The sequence below is a fragment of the Rhipicephalus microplus genome, chromosome 2 (assembly GCF_043290135.1).
Source record: "Rhipicephalus microplus isolate Deutch F79 chromosome 2, USDA_Rmic, whole genome shotgun sequence".
NCBI classification, from domain to species: domain Eukaryota; kingdom Metazoa; phylum Arthropoda; class Arachnida; order Ixodida; family Ixodidae; genus Rhipicephalus; species Rhipicephalus microplus.
Window position 1 is genome coordinate 45,779,265 of NC_134701.1, and position 15,573 is coordinate 45,794,837.

General features: G+C 45.3%; 1 protein-coding gene across 4 annotated transcripts in view; it reads left to right on the top strand.

Moving 5' to 3' along the window:
- Nucleotides 1–15,573, top strand: part of LOC119185027 (galactosylgalactosylxylosylprotein 3-beta-glucuronosyltransferase S-like) — a 345,200-nt gene that overhangs the window by 13,622 nt on the left and 316,005 nt on the right. For 3 of the 4 annotated variants that reach the window (XM_075886420.1, XM_075886422.1, XM_075886423.1), the window contains one exon: nt 4,525–4,589. The exons of the other annotated variant lie outside the window; for it this stretch is intronic. The gene's annotated coding sequence lies outside the window, so the exon portion shown is untranslated. The remainder of the gene's footprint in view (nt 1–4,524; nt 4,590–15,573) is intronic. 4 annotated transcript variants of the gene reach the window in all.

Consider the following 15,573-nt stretch of genomic DNA (forward strand, 5'->3'; position numbering starts at 1 on the left):
GTGATGAGTGGTCTGCTGATTTTGGTATGGAGACAATTTTAGCGAATCTCCATTCATCTGGAAGTTCCACACGAACGAGTGATTTATGATATAGCATTGTTGAATACTTGAAGAACTATTCAGCATATCGCACTAGGAAAGCATTTAGTATTTCATCATTAGCAGGAGATTTCTCGGTATCTAAATTAAGAAGCAACGTCAGGACTACCTCTTCACTAAAGAGTATATCGTCAATAGGCGGTATTTCTTCGACAAGTGAAATTTTGAAACACTGGCATTATCTTGAGTGAAGACAGAACAAAAATATGTGTTAAGTGTTTGAGCTACTTCAAGTTTGTCATCAAGCCCCGCCGCGGTGGTCTAGTGGCTAAGGTACTGGGCTGCTGACCCGCAGGTCGCGGGATTGAATCCCGGCTGCGGCGGCTGTATTTTCGATGGAGGCAGAAATGTTGTAGACCCGTGTGCTCAGATTTAGGTGCATGTTAAAAAACCCCAGGTGGTCGAAATTCCCGGAGCCTCCCACTACGGCGTATCTCATAATGATATGGCGGTTTTGGGACGTTAAACTTCACGTATCAATCAATCAAGGTTGTCATCGAGTATCGCATCGCCCACTGATAGAGGAGGCACCGATTTTTTTTCGGTGACAAGTCCCAGAACTTATCAGGGGATAAAAGGAGAAAGTTCTTTAGCCTCATGTTTTGGAAAGGCTTTTTTGCATTTTTGATGCTATTTCCTAGTGTAACGCGCAGCTCGGTAATATTTTCTGCGTTAGCACTTGTTGGATTACGTTTATGCCTAGCTCTCGCCTTTTTAAAGTTTCCGCCCCATATGAACATGGTTCTTCGTAAACCAAGGATTACAGCTGCGCACAAACTTTCGTTTTTTTTGGGCACAAGCTGCGCAATGCATGGAAAAACGAATTCCTTCAAGAAACGCCACATTTGTCCTACGGAGCCACCAGTTGGTTCTAAGCCACCAGTTGAGACTTTAGCCTGCCAGACATTGATTGGCGGAGCACTGTACCCTCTTAAGTAAGCCAAACCGAAGAGAGAGATTTTCTGGACGTTTCCTCAACATTAATCTAACACAACTTGTATCATAGCCGACGCGTGTTACCCAAGACACTGCAAACACTTTAGACCTAGTACTGGTCAACTGTCCAGACAGTTTGTCGTCCATTACCTTTCTCAGAGAAATAAGCGACCACAAGGTCATCCATGCTTCTTTTCACTTTGCTCCAGCTTTGCGGCATAAGCGCGAAACAACTATACACTTATACGACAAAGGTATTTATGATGCAATATGTAAACATTCACAAAATTTTTTACCTTTCTTCCAAGATACTGCACCACTATTGAAAACTGCACCACAATAATAACCGCACCACTATTGAAAATTGGCTGATATTCAGAGAGAACATAAACAACTTAGCAAACCGGTACATACCAAAAGTTACCTTTCGAACCCATGAACAAAAACCATGGCTTGTTAATTCGCTCAAAAGACTAGAAAACAAAAGTACGCATGTATTGCGCCACTAAATGCAGGACGGACACGTTTGCATGGGAAAAATACTACGCTGCTGAACGAGCATACCTATCAGCAATTCGCAAGGCGAGAGATGCGTTCTTTTGCAATGACCTTCCGAACTTTTATTCAATAACACAAAAAAATTCTGGCAGGTGATAAATCCTCAAGGCACAGTGATTTGATTGATTGATATGTGGGGTTGAACGTCCCAAAACCACCATATGATTATGAGAGACGCCGTAGTGGAGGGCTGCGGAAATTTTGACCACCTGGGGTTCTTTAACGTGCGCCCAAATCTGATCAAGGCACAGTGTAACACTTACAAATGAAGAAGGAGAAACGTTCGACAATATAGAATGCGCGAACCTTTTTAATGCAGCCTTTGTGTCTGCATATACAGAAGATTTCACCACGCCCCCTCTTTTTTCGCGTATTAATGCAACAAGTCATATGCCGCCCATTACATTTTTCCCAGATGGTATCTCATCGTTAATCGACCATGTTAAACTCACATCGTCAGCCGGCGTGGATAACATTAATTCGAAACTGTTGAAGAATACTAAACATGTCGCCGTGGTTTTCCTGCGTTTGCTGTTTTCGCAGTCACTTTCAACTGCTGAAATGCCATGACTGGAAGGTGGGAATGGTTGTTCCAATCCTCAAAGCAGGTGACAGGAATTGCCCGCTTAATTATCACCCCATTTCATTAACGAGTGTGCCCTGTAAGCTCATGGAACACGTCATGTACACAGAAATTATGAAATTTCGTGACTCGCCCAAATACTTTCATTCTTCACAGCATGGCTTCCGCAAAGGCTTTTCCTGCGAAACACAACTGGCCATTTTCCTGCATGATATTCATACCAACTTAGATTCTAACCTCCAGACAGACGCGATATTTCTAGATTTCGCAAAAGCGTTCGGCAAAGTACCACACCAACGTCATTACTAAAACTTTCTCTTGCGAACATCAACCGCGATATTTTGCGATGGATTGAAGCGTTCTTGACAAACCGATCTCAGTTCGTTACAGTTAACAACCGCGCATCTAGCCCACTACCAGTGACCTCCGACGTACCGCAAAGATCTGTTCTCGGACTTTTACTCTTCCTAATATACATCAATGACCTGCCTCTGCACGCGTCTTGCAACGTTCGTTTGTTCGCAGATGACTGCGTCATTTATCGAACAATTACTAACACATCGAATAAAGGCTTACTTCAGGAGGACATCAATCGTCTACAGCAATGGTTACTGAAACTTAATCCTAAGAAATTCAAACTGATGGTATTTTTTCGTCGGCACGACCCATTTCCTTAGAAATACACAATCAGGAACATTCCCATGTGTTCTGCGCAGTCTTACAAGTACCTAGGTGTTACTATATCGAACGACTTGTCCTGGCGCACACACGTCAATAACATCCTTTCTTCTGCTAAGAAATCACTTGGTTTTCTCAAGCGCAATCTGAAATGTGCCCCCAAACTGGTTAAACTACTGGCCTACCAGTCAGTAGTCTGTCCGAAACTGGAATATGCATCTGCCATATAGAATCCTCACCAAAAATATCTCATCAACGCACTCGAAGCCGTTCAAAATCATGCCGCAAGGTTCATTCCTTCTAATTATTCATATGACACGAGCATATCTTACTTAACGAAAGGATTGAATTTGCTTCACCTTAGTACACATCGGCGCACTGCAGCCCTCTCACTTTTCCACAAGTTTTATCACACCTCGCTTCATCAGCCACCCTATATTCACCCCGCAGCCCGAGCATCTCATCGTACACGGCACACTTTCCAAGTGGGCCGCCCTCGCATGCGCACTGTTACCTTTTCCGCCTCATTCTTTTGCCATGCCGCTACAGATTGGAACAACCTTTGTACGCAATTTGCGCAATTTTCGCAATAAAAAAATTGCACAATTTTTGCAATAAAAAGTGAAATTATAGTTTGTATTATTTACTGTACTTGTGCTGACGTGTTATTTATTGTGCTTGTGCTGACGTATGTAACACCTTAACCCATGTATGTTTCTGTATTTTTCTCGTGTTCAGTTACAAGTTATGCAAGTTATGTACTTTAGTGCAAGTATCTTTCTTCTTTATTGTGTATAGCTATGCATTAGGGAAATTATGTACAAATGTATTCCCACCCTTATGTAGTACCCCTTTCAAGGGGTCTTTAAGGTAATAAAATGAAATTAAATGATATGAAATTAGAGAACGAAGTAACAAGCCAATCCAGTACATCGGCGTCACTAGCTTGTGAAAACAATTGTATTGTATTTTTATTTTTGTTTCGAAAAAAAAACTGCACTTCTCAATCTCTCGACAGAATCTTATGATCAGATATGCCATCGAAAATATCTATTCTTGAATGTCTCCTTAATAGCCCATTGCAAACAAGAAAAAAAGGTCCAAAATGGACTCTGTGCTCTGCTGAGTGCGTGTGGGTAATTTAACTAACAGGGTTAAATTGTGCAAGATGACAATGTCAACGAATGGTTGGGACGCGTCAGTCAGAGCTTGTGGAAAGTCATCTGGTCACTTAATCGCTGGTGAATTGAAATCTCCCGCAAGCAACAGGTTGCATGAATGAATCATGTTGAAACACGAGAACTTGTTGGGGTTTTTAGCAAAGACGCTATCTGTGCTCGGGGGACAATATATTCCCAATACAATCAGGTTGCATACTTCAAGGAATATTTTAGACACAACACTCTCAGTTCGTGGCATGTTAAGCAACATGGACGCTCGCACCGATTCTTCGAGTAAAATAGCTACTCCTCCTCCCCTACCATCCCATTGTGGTAAATTCTAAGCCATTTGGTGTTAACTCATGGTCACTGATGTGTTGATGTAGCCAAGTTGCCGTTACCGCTATGGCGTGCGGGTTATGCGCGGTGATAATATTTTCTAAGTCAACTAGTATTTTGAGAATGCTACGAGCATTTATGCAGCAGATACTTTTTTGCAATCCCCACCAGTTCATCAATTGTGCCTGGGCCAACTCGCGCTTTGAACATCAGAAGCTGAGGAAGACTTCTTTTCGGTAAGGATAAGAAACCTCTTATTATTGGTACTATCCCATCAAAACAGAGTGTCATCGATGATTATCTGCAATTGAATTCAATTATGTATTGTAATTGCAATTGCAGCTGCAATTGGATTCAATTATTGCAATTTGGATTCAATTATGTGCAGCCGATTTTGCATAAGCTTTTGGCCCTTCAGAAGCTGCTGAAGCTGCTCAATGGTATTGGGTTTAACATTTCATTCAATATCCCCACAAAGCATCAGCAGAGAGAAAAGAACGTCTTTTGCATGTGAACAAAACATACAGACATTGTAGGGGCATGCCAGCTGGAGCAAGCAACGGTCATCAGACCTTATATATGCATATTTGTTACTAACGTGCCTTAAAAGCACAAAAGGGTTCATGGTGGTGATAACGGGGGACCAGCTGACGTGCCCACTAAAAGAATGCCAGCAGAGCGGTCCTCTTAAGTAGGCTGCTGACAAAGTCGCAGGGGGTGGGGGTATCCAGTCAGATGACTCAAACTTGTGTTCGAGTGCTTGTGCGCACTCTCCAAAATGGTGTGCAGCAAAGACGTAACACACGAAATCACCACCTGCCTTGATCATCCCCATTGTTCCGAGAAAGTCTGCATAAAAAGCAAAAAAGGGTACATGGCGGTGTTGACAGGGGATCAGCAGACGTGCCCACTGAAATAATCCCAGCAGAGCCGTTCTCTTAAGTTTGCTGCCGACGATGTCGCAGGGGGTGGGGGTATCCAGTCAGGTGACTCAAGCTTGTGTTCGAGTGCTTGTGCGCATTCTCGGAAGTCGTGTGCAGGAAACGCCGAACACACGGAATCACCACCTGTCTTGATCATCCCCGTCGTTCGAAGAAAGAAAGTCTGCATAGAAAGCAGAAAAGAGCTCATGGTGGTGCTAGCGGGGGACCAGATGACGTGCCATGAACAAATAAATGGGGTCCCATGTGTATATTGGAAGTCTCCGTAAGAAAGTTTGGATGTAATATACCACCTACTAATTTCTAATTAAACGGGTATAGTCTGGTGCCTGCCGCTTTGTTTTCTTGGTACAATAAACCTGCAAATATTGACCATTTTCTTGTAACAAGCACTCGTTTAAAAAATAAGAAAATATCTCAAAATTTTATAAGAAAATTAAAAAAATCAATTAGTACAACGAATATTTTGTCCTTCAGCGCTGCTTCATTGACATTTTGTGACAAGAACGTCTGCAGGGCCCTCTGCGAATTCCTGTGTTATACAAAATGATAACCTTTCTGAGCCATTGACCAACTCTTTTTCCTAATCACGGTTACATTGAGTAGTTCCTTACTACATTGCATTGATTCAGCCTACTAAGAATCACTTTCTCATGTAACACCATAACTGCAACATGTTATCTATGGAAATAATACATGCAGGACTTGTACTAGTGGCAGTAACCCCCCTCTCCTAAAGAACATCATCTCGATGTCACAACATAATTACCAGATGAAAAGAAAACACATACCATAAGCAGTACACAAGAGGGTGTTCGCAATCGCTGTAAGTCTACTCAAGGGAGTTTGACGAATAGTCAGCGTTGATGAAACAGTTTCATTCTCGAAACATGGACGACGTGTGGTTGTTGTGAACGGCGGGATTGACGAGTCTTGTCCTCGTCAAGAACTTCGTAGCTCACTTCGCTGAGACGACGGAGAATTCTATCGGAACCACAATAGCAGTGTAACAACTTTTCCGACCGGCCCCATCGTCGAATGGGAGTCCACAACCATACTCGTTCTCCGGGTTGGTAAGAGATCTCGCGACGACAAGCTGTGTACCGAAGCGAGTCGATGCGTTGTTGCTTATGGATTTGTTCGACTGCAAGCTTACGAGCTGCGTCTGCTAGTCTGATAAATCCATTCGTCTTGACACTAACCTTGTGCCTGTCTGGTAGAAGCATGGCATCCAGCACTGTAGTGACCTCCCTGCCGTGAAGTAACCAGAATGGTGTGAATCAAGTTGTTTCTTGCACAGCGGTGTTGTAAGCGAACGTGACGCAAGAGAGGATGTCGTCCCAGTTTTTGTGGTCTTGGTCAACGTACATGGATAGCATGTCGGTGATCGTCTTGTTTAGTCGCTCTGTAAGGCCGTTGCTTTGTGGGTGGCATGCAGTAGTTTTCCGATGTACTATTCCACTAAGCTGCGTGACGTCTTGTATCATACGGGTGGTAAAAGCCGTGCCACGATCATTTATAACAACTGCTTGTGCTCCATTTCGGAGGACGATGTTCTTCATAAAAAAGTGGGCAGTAGCAATCATGGTGCCACGTTGCAATGCCTTCGTTTCGCAGTAGCGCGTCATGTAATGAGTAGCGACTACAATCCAGTGGTTGCCGTCACGAACCTGGGGAAATGGTTCGAGCAGATCATAGCTAATTTGTTGGAACGGTTGTTTCAGAGGAGCGACGAGCTTCAAAATGCCGGCTGGGCGCTGATGTGGTGCTTTACGGTGCTGGCACTCGTGACACGTTTTCACGTAATGATTCACGTCTCGATTGAGCTTAGGCTAGTAGTAGTGTTGGTGAATCCAGGCAAAGGTACGTGTGAATCCTAGGTGGCCTTAGGAAGGCTCATCGTGAGAGGCAGACAAGACATCGGCTCGTAACCATGGCGGGACGACTAGCAGATACTCAGGCGAGTAAGGGTCGAAGGTTGTGTTATAGGGAATATTTCTGCGAATGCAGAACGATGGTTGTGAGCGTGCAAATGCTGGTGGTGGATGTGGCCTGCGGCCTTAAAGATATTGGATAAATTGTCGAATCTCGGAATCGTTGTTCTGCTGTTCAGCCAAGTCGGATACACTAACGGCGCAGAGAAAATGGCCGTCAAGATTGTGATCACCTGACGCTGTCGTAAAAAGAACCCGGGAAAGGCAGTCCGCGTCAGTATGTTTTCAGCCAGACTTGTACACGAATGTGAAATCGAACTCCTGAAGGCTGAAGGCAATCGAACTCCTGAATCGAACTCCACCTGGCCAGACGTCCGGAAAGGTCTTTCAGGTTCGCCAACCAGCAGGGCGCATGATCATCAGTAACAACTATGAATGAACAGTCATACAGGAACGCTTACTGAATGTAGCTATTTCCCAGACAACACATAGGCACTCCTTTTCAGTGGTTGCGAAATTCGCTTCCTCAGACGATAAAATCCTGCTCGCATAAGCAATAGAACGTTCGACACCACCTTGCCACTGTACGAAGACTGCACCAAGGCTGATGTTACTGGCGTGTGTGTGTAGTTCAGTGGCGGCATCTTCGTCGTAGTGTTTTAGTAAGGGCTCAATCGAGACGCTGCTGGAGCGTGGAGAAAGCTTGTCATTGCTGAGGGCCCTACACGAAGGGAACGTCTTTTGTCAGACAAGTGAGGGGTTCGACAATGTTTGAGAAATTTTGCACAGAACGCCAGTAGTATGCGCAGAGGCCTAAAAATCGACGCACATCACGTTTGTTGGCAGGTCGTGGAAAATCTGCGACAGTCAATGATTTGTCTTGGTCCGGCCTAATCCCATTGGGGTTAACAAGGTGACCGAGGAGTTTTAATTCGTTGTAACCAAAATGACATTTTTGTGGTTTCAGTGATAGGCCCGCCGTTGTGAATCGCAACAAACACAGATCTAAGCCACTGCAAGTGCTGCTCAAACGTTTGTCATAAGACAACGACGTCGTATAAGTAAACAAGGCATGCTTCGCGCTTAAGACCGGACGGCAATGTATCAGTTACCCTCTGGAATGTCGCAGGAATGAAACACAGACCTAAGGGCAGCACTTTGAATTCGTACAGACCCTGAGGAGGTATGAATGCAGTTCTCTCTAGATCGCATTCATCAACTTCGATTTGCCAGTAGCCACTGCGTAAATCAATGGAGAAGTATCGGGCGTGTCAGAGGCGGTCTGGTGAGTCATCGATGCACGGAAAAGAATAAACGTCTTTTTTGTCACTTTGTTGGGTTTGTAGTAATCGACGCAAACTCGAAGAGTGCCGTCCTTTTTCTTCACTAGTACGATGGGGGATAACCATGGACTCTTCGAGAATTGGATTACGCCATCTTCGAGCATCGTCTTCACTTGAGAGCGCATTGCTTCTTGTTCATTTTGTAATAATGGGTAGGCGTGCTGACGTATGGGTCGTTCAGCATGGTCTGTGGCAATGCGGTGATTTACGGTTGGCGTTCGCTTTATCTTGGATATAGACGCGAAACAGTCGCTAAACATACAAAGAATGCCGCGGATTTGCTCATTCTGCGCACATGACTGTGCGCAGAATGAGCAAATTCTGCGCACATGATGCTGTGGTTTACGTTTAAATGATATGCCATAGTTAGTGACGCAAAAGGAACTTCGGCCGGTTGTGTGCTTTTTGTTAAAAAGATTCCGGGATGAATTGTTGAAAGTCACTTTTCTTGTGACTCTGGTAGAGCAGTGACTTGCGATTTTAGCACAAGCGAAGTTGAATGGCGCGTCATTTGTGTCTATGCGCCGAACGTGGAGGCTGACCGAGAAACTTTCTTTTCATTAATTAAGCAACAATTACGGACAGCAAAACAGCTTCTTTTATTGGGGGATTTCAATTGTGTATTGAGCGCGAAGGATAGAATTAATAACCGCCATGTGCGAGACAGAAGTGTTGAAGTGCTCTATGATTTGCTGAGTGAATATGACCTGAATGATGTTGCGGAGTGCCTCGAAGCAGGTCGCGAAGTTCGATTTACGCATTTTCAGGGAACCAGTCACGCACGTCTTGATAGGATATCCATGGCAGGGGAGACGCTAGATTAAAGCAATAGTTACACAGTCTTACCTGTTTCTTTCTCTGACCATTGTCTTGTACAATGTAACGTGGGACTTAAACAAAAAGAAAACAAATTTAGTTGGGATTTATGGAAGTTTAACGCTAAACTACTTCAGGATGACATTTTTAATAATTTTGTGATTGAGGGAATCAAGAACATTAAAGTGATCGGAGCCTGTAATGTTGGCGAGGAATGGGAGCTTTTGAAGCAAAGCGTTAAAATGAAAGCCATATCGAGATCTAGTACTTTAAAATATCAAGAAAGAATGAAAGAACATGAACTCAGAACAACGCTTAAGAAATTGATAGCATTAGAAAGCAAGGAGCCCGGTGCATATAAGGAAGATAAATATAAGGAAGATATATGTAAGGAAGATGGTGAAACGACAAATTGAGCTAGTAGAGCAGGAGCGCTACAGAGGAGCTCTTATTCGAGCGAAAGCAGAGGCGTGGGCTATGGGGGAGACTCCTACCAAGCACGCGCTTGAAATCGAGAAATCACTAGCGCGTCGTAATCACGTCGACGAAATAGAGGAAAATGGAATTCTGCTAAACACTAACAGCACTATCGCTGAAGCTTTTTTTCGGTATTACAAGGGTTTCTTCGCAGCCGCATTAGTAGATGTTACGAAGTTCAAGGACACTTTCTTGAGTCAGATGCCGCAAATATCTCTCGAAACGAAAGAAGCGTTAAAGAGGCCTATAACCGTTTCTGAAATTGAATATACAATAGATAGTCTCGCCGCTGGGAAGTCGCCGGGGCCTGACGGCATCGGTGCGATGTGGTATAAAGCTTTTAAAACAGAAGTTTAACCAGTGTTACAAGCTGTGTTCAAGGAAGCCTACGCAATCAAAGCGTTACCACCTTCATTTGCCGAGACGCACACTATTATAATACCTAAGACGGATGACAAAGCAAAATTAAAACTAGTTTCGGCATATAGGCCCATTTCGCTAACCAACACTGCCTACAAAATACTCATGAAAGTATTGGCAGGTAGATTGCAGTCCGTAATCACCGGAACAGTTGGGGAGCACCAAACGTGTGGCATCAAGGGGCGCTCAATATTGATGAACACACACACAATGCGATGTGTCCTTGAGAGTTGCGAAGCTTTTAATTATCATGTTGCGATCCTCCAGCTTGATTTAGAAAAGGCTTTTGACTGCGTCCCGCAAGATGTGTTATTCTCCATACTTGACCATGTCAATGTCGGATTGTTGATTACAGAGGGCATAGTTTTGGCGTATAAGAACTCTACTACACGACTAATTATCAACAAGATCCGGGGGTCTCCCATTAGGCTGGAACGTTCTGTACGCCAGGGATGTCGGGCAAGTCCACTCTTGTTTGCATTGTACATAGAGAGCTTATGCTTGGCCATAATACAAAACGAGACCATCCGTGGTTTCAGACTGCTTGACGCCGAGGTAAAGGTTTTGGCATACGCTGATGATGTAGCAGTGTGTTGCACCACCATAGGAAGTGTACAAGAGACAGTTGCTGTTGTTAAAAGTTTTGGAGAAATTACAGGAAGTTGGGTTAATTGGGGAAAGTGTCTGGGGTTGTGGCACGGAGACTTGACATCAACCCCAGATATCTATGCTAACGTTCACTGGTTTGATACTCCAGCAAAATATCTAGGTGTGCCTTTTCAGCACTACAAAGACACTAATGATTACTGGACTGAACAAATAAAAGAAACGCGTGAAAGGACAGCGCAGTGGAACGGCAACCGTCTCTCAATGTTTGCCAGAGCCACTGTATGCAACATATTTTTAATGAGCAAATTATGGTATGTGATGCAGGTTTTGTGTTGCTCACGGGTGCATGTGCAAAAGCTGCATAGAATATTTGCTGCGTTTATATGGGGGTCTACTTGGGAAGCCGTAGCAGGAGAAATCTGTTCCGAAGAGTAAAACAGGGGGGACTGAGCCTGTCGCATCTGTTCGTGCGACAACTAGTTAGTCGTTTTATTTTCTTTCGAGATGTTCAACACCCCTTCTTAAGAACGGTATGCCAGTTACGCCTTTGTCGTGTTCTGCCTAATTTTGTGGTTAGCGCCGCAAGCATGCCGGAAGCTACGCGAGCTTTCTTTAAGGAAGTTGCGGACAGTGTCCGGTTCTTGTCAGTTCGGTTTTCCAATAAATACCTTTTTTCGGTCGGGTGAAAGAAATTGCATAAAGACATATGCGACATGATTTTTCCTGTTCCTATGTATAGGTTAATTAATAGCGGGGGAGAAGGCAATGATGTTCTTAAGCGTGTTAAGAAAATGCAAATTCAGCCTAGTGCAAAACGCTTTTTCTTTAAATTACACTCCGGAACACTACCGGTTAAGACTTTTTTAGAAGATAGAGGACTTTATATGCCATGGGGTTCGAACTGTTTGATCTGCCGAAAGCCGGAGGTAATAGATCACGTTTTTCTTTATTGTTGGGAAGGGGTTTACTTCTGCGATGTTTTACAGAGAACTCTAAAAAAGGAACTTCCCTTATATTCACTGGGCATCAGGTTTTTAACAGTAGAAAAAGAGGAGGGACTGCCTTTTGATCTTATAATGCTGCTCGGCCTCCATTGTCTATGGCGGGCAAGAATGGCCGGTTACTACAGTGACCCTGACAGGTGTCCGGCCCGTATGCTTTTCCGCGAAAGCATTGCTCAGTACATTGATATACTCAAACAACAAGATTTTGTTCCGGAATGGCTCTCCAGGGTCGAACCCCTGGTGAACCTGAAGGAATTTTTGCACTGTAATCACTAATAGTTCCGCGACTGTTTTGTCATTACTTCTGTTGTGTATGTTACTGTTTACAGTGACTTATATTGATGTGTGTACCAATTGCAAAACCGGTAATAAAGAAAAAAAGTAAACACATCGAAGTGTAGGCCGTTGCTGTGAATCGTTGATTTGCTCTTGTTGCGTACTTGTTAGCGTACTTGTTGCGTACTATATGAGTAGTATGTGTGCTTGTGTAGCTATATGCATTGCATCAGCACATATTAGGCTTCCGGTGTCAGTGAGTAATTCTGATTGGGCTGAGGCGTAAACAGTCTGCAAGGGAGCCGTGATAGTGGGTATGACAACGTACGTCGCGGCAGGCAACTTTTTTTTAATATCGTTTAGTCCCTCCAGATGGCGCTAGCTTACCACCCACTTCACGGCTATGACCCTCACACCTCCAGCTAGGTAATAACGTTGAACATCTATCTATCAAAGCTGCACTACTAAAATGGAATGGTTTCGATGCGATCAAGTCTACGGTTTGGAGGCACATCTCGTGACCTACGGACTCGTGAACGCATGAATAACGTCGCTACACTATGTGAATCTGCGAGAAATAAATACAGCAAGCCTAGCATGCACTCTTCAGGTGAGGCTCTGCAGTATCTGTGTCTTTTGAGGTTAACGTGGCTTCGCTGACCGAACGAAACCTGCTTGCTCTGTCGTTCTCTTTTGCGATGTGTTCATCGCCACAGGTTCGTCTGCTCGTTTTTATAATCATTTCGTTCAATATCAAGCCCAGCGGGACCGTTTTTTGTAACTTTCAGTGCCATGTACTCCTTACCAGTCGAGAATCGCTGCATTTGCTAAGCCTACTCGCTTTGCCCGGGGGCAGCCATGTTGATTTTCATAAGGAGGAACATGATTCTCCGTGGATTAGGGAGCAACGTTTCTCTATTTTAGGACGAACATTGGGGACATCGTCGTTCCTCCCTAAATGGAGAGAACGTCACCCCATTTCTTTTAAGAGTGTAGCAAATCTGATTTGGCCGGTGAGCATTCCAATCCGGTGCCACCCAGATGACTCTCGACTGCATCCACCGCCTGTTGAAGTCTATTCTCCATCTCGCCTTCACTGGTGTCTTGCGTAGTCCAAACCGTAATGTCGTCTGCATAAATTGTGTGATTGATGCCTTCGATTCGCTCTAATTCTTCTGATAATCCCATCATGACGAGGTTAAACAGCATCGGTGACACAACGGACCCTTGCGTTGTGCCAGCGCTGCCCATGTCCACTTGAATGCTCTCCTCCTCGTCCAGTCTAACCGTGGCAGTTCTTCCCGTAAGAAAACTTCTGATGTACTTGTACGTGCACTCGCCTAGGCCGAGTTGCGCAATTCGTTTTAGATTGGCTGCGTGCTCGATCATGTCGAAGGCCTTGCTGAGGATAACTTTCCGAGAGCATTCGGGAAGCACAACGAAAGAAGCAATGAACGTCGACTCAGAGATTTGCAGCTTTGCTGTGCGTCTCTCGATTGGTGTCGAGAGATGACCAGCTGCTGTCCGATGGTTCGGTACACGCTTCCAAGGAGTCGTAACCTTCCTGAGTTCAGCCACAAGTTCAGCGTTGATAACTGAGTAGTCGGCGCCAGTGTCGACGAGAGCAGTTACCGGATGTTTTTCGACAAGAACGGCAATATCAGCAGAAACGGGTTAATCTGCGATGAGAGTTTCGGCTGAAAGGAATCGTTGAAGGTCGGTGGATAGGTAGGAGGAGGCTGTTTTAACGATAGCTTAACAGTGGTCTCACCCCTGAAGGCCATTGATCCTAGTTTGTCCGGCGAGGACTTGGGGACATAGCGGATCGCCCCGCAACAACATGGGCGAATGTAGAGCATTGATTCGAGGACGTAGGGCGTTGAGGAGACGGAGAGCGTGATTTGCGACGCTAAAGATTCGGAGACGGTTGGCTTACCAAGTATTCTGCAATAGCGCGGGATCGTTCTCCATCCCGGGGTCGGCGAGCGTCTGGCCGATATCCAGGCAGGCCCATTTGTCTCTACAAGTGCTCCTGATACAAGGGACCTGGCTCAACACAGTGGTAGCAAAGTGACTGATTGTCGGAAGCGCGCCACACGCTAGATTGACGCACATTAAGTCGTTGATGGTTATAGTATGGCGGGCCCGAGAAGTACAGCGGCATCTGCCGGCAAATCGGTCATGCGTTTTCATAGTGTGGTAGGCCCGAGAAGTGTTGCGGCGTCTGCAGGCTGGTCGGTCGGAGGAAATAGCTGGCTGCCAGCGCAGGATTGCGTACAGCTTCCGCATAAATTCGCATAGGAGCCTCGGCTGGAGGTGCCACTACTGGTCGTACCAGCTACCCTACCTCTTTACGGACGACGTCTCTCAGAGCAGCCATTTGAGGCTGTGAAGGCACTGCGCGAAGCTTTTGCAGCTCGTCATGTACAATGGCACGGACTAGCTCAACAAGGTCTCTCACGCTCGTGACGTCGCGTGTTGCCAAGGGTGCTGACAGACATGCAAGGTTGTCTGACCGCTCATACTGCAAATACCAATGTCTTAGCATTCGCTCCATTGTTGTCGCTTCACGAAGAAATTCCGCCACAGTAGCTGGTGGGTTTCCACAAGTCCAGCAAACAGCTGCTCCTTGACACCCCGCATCAGAAAGCGTACCTTTTTGTTTTCCGTCATTGCGGAATCAGCTCGACGGAACAGACAAGATATCTCCGCAACGAACATGACCACACTATCATTTGGTTTTTGATTGCGAGAATTCAGGAGACAGGCTGCTTGTTTTTTCCGGTCGGTGCTGCCATACTTGTTTCGCAGCTGAGTGCAAAGCATCAGCCAGGTTGTCAGGGCAGCCTCGTGGTTCTCAAACCGAATACGCGCTGAATCGTCCCAGTAAAAATAGACATACTGGAGTTTCCGGTGCGCGTCCCACTCGTTGCGATGGCGACTCGATTGTATTGGTCCAGCCAGTTTTCAACGTGTTCGTGGGGCTCCCCATGGAAGGGCTTCGGGGTTTGAAGGGCTGGTGGCCATGGAGCTGGCGGAGTCGCGGTCTGTTTAGTCTGGCTTGCGGTTGTCGCACTTGCAATGTTTCTGGAGCGTTCTGGGAGAGGGCCAAATGAGTGTGGTAGGCCTAGTTGTCGGCAACTGCACCAAACGTCGGCTGTTTCTACCAGGGCGTCAATGTTGCGGCCGAGACCTTCCTCGTGCTAACAGTGCATATACTGTTACCAAGCACCTACATCAATGTCACGTTACACCGTAACTGCAACCTGTAGATATAAGCACACACGGACGTCGGACTGATGATGATGATTCCATCAACTTTAGTTTGCTTGGCTTTCCTAGATACATGGAACGTTCCCACTTTGAGGGATTGGCCAAGAGTGTAACGTAGAGACTGTTA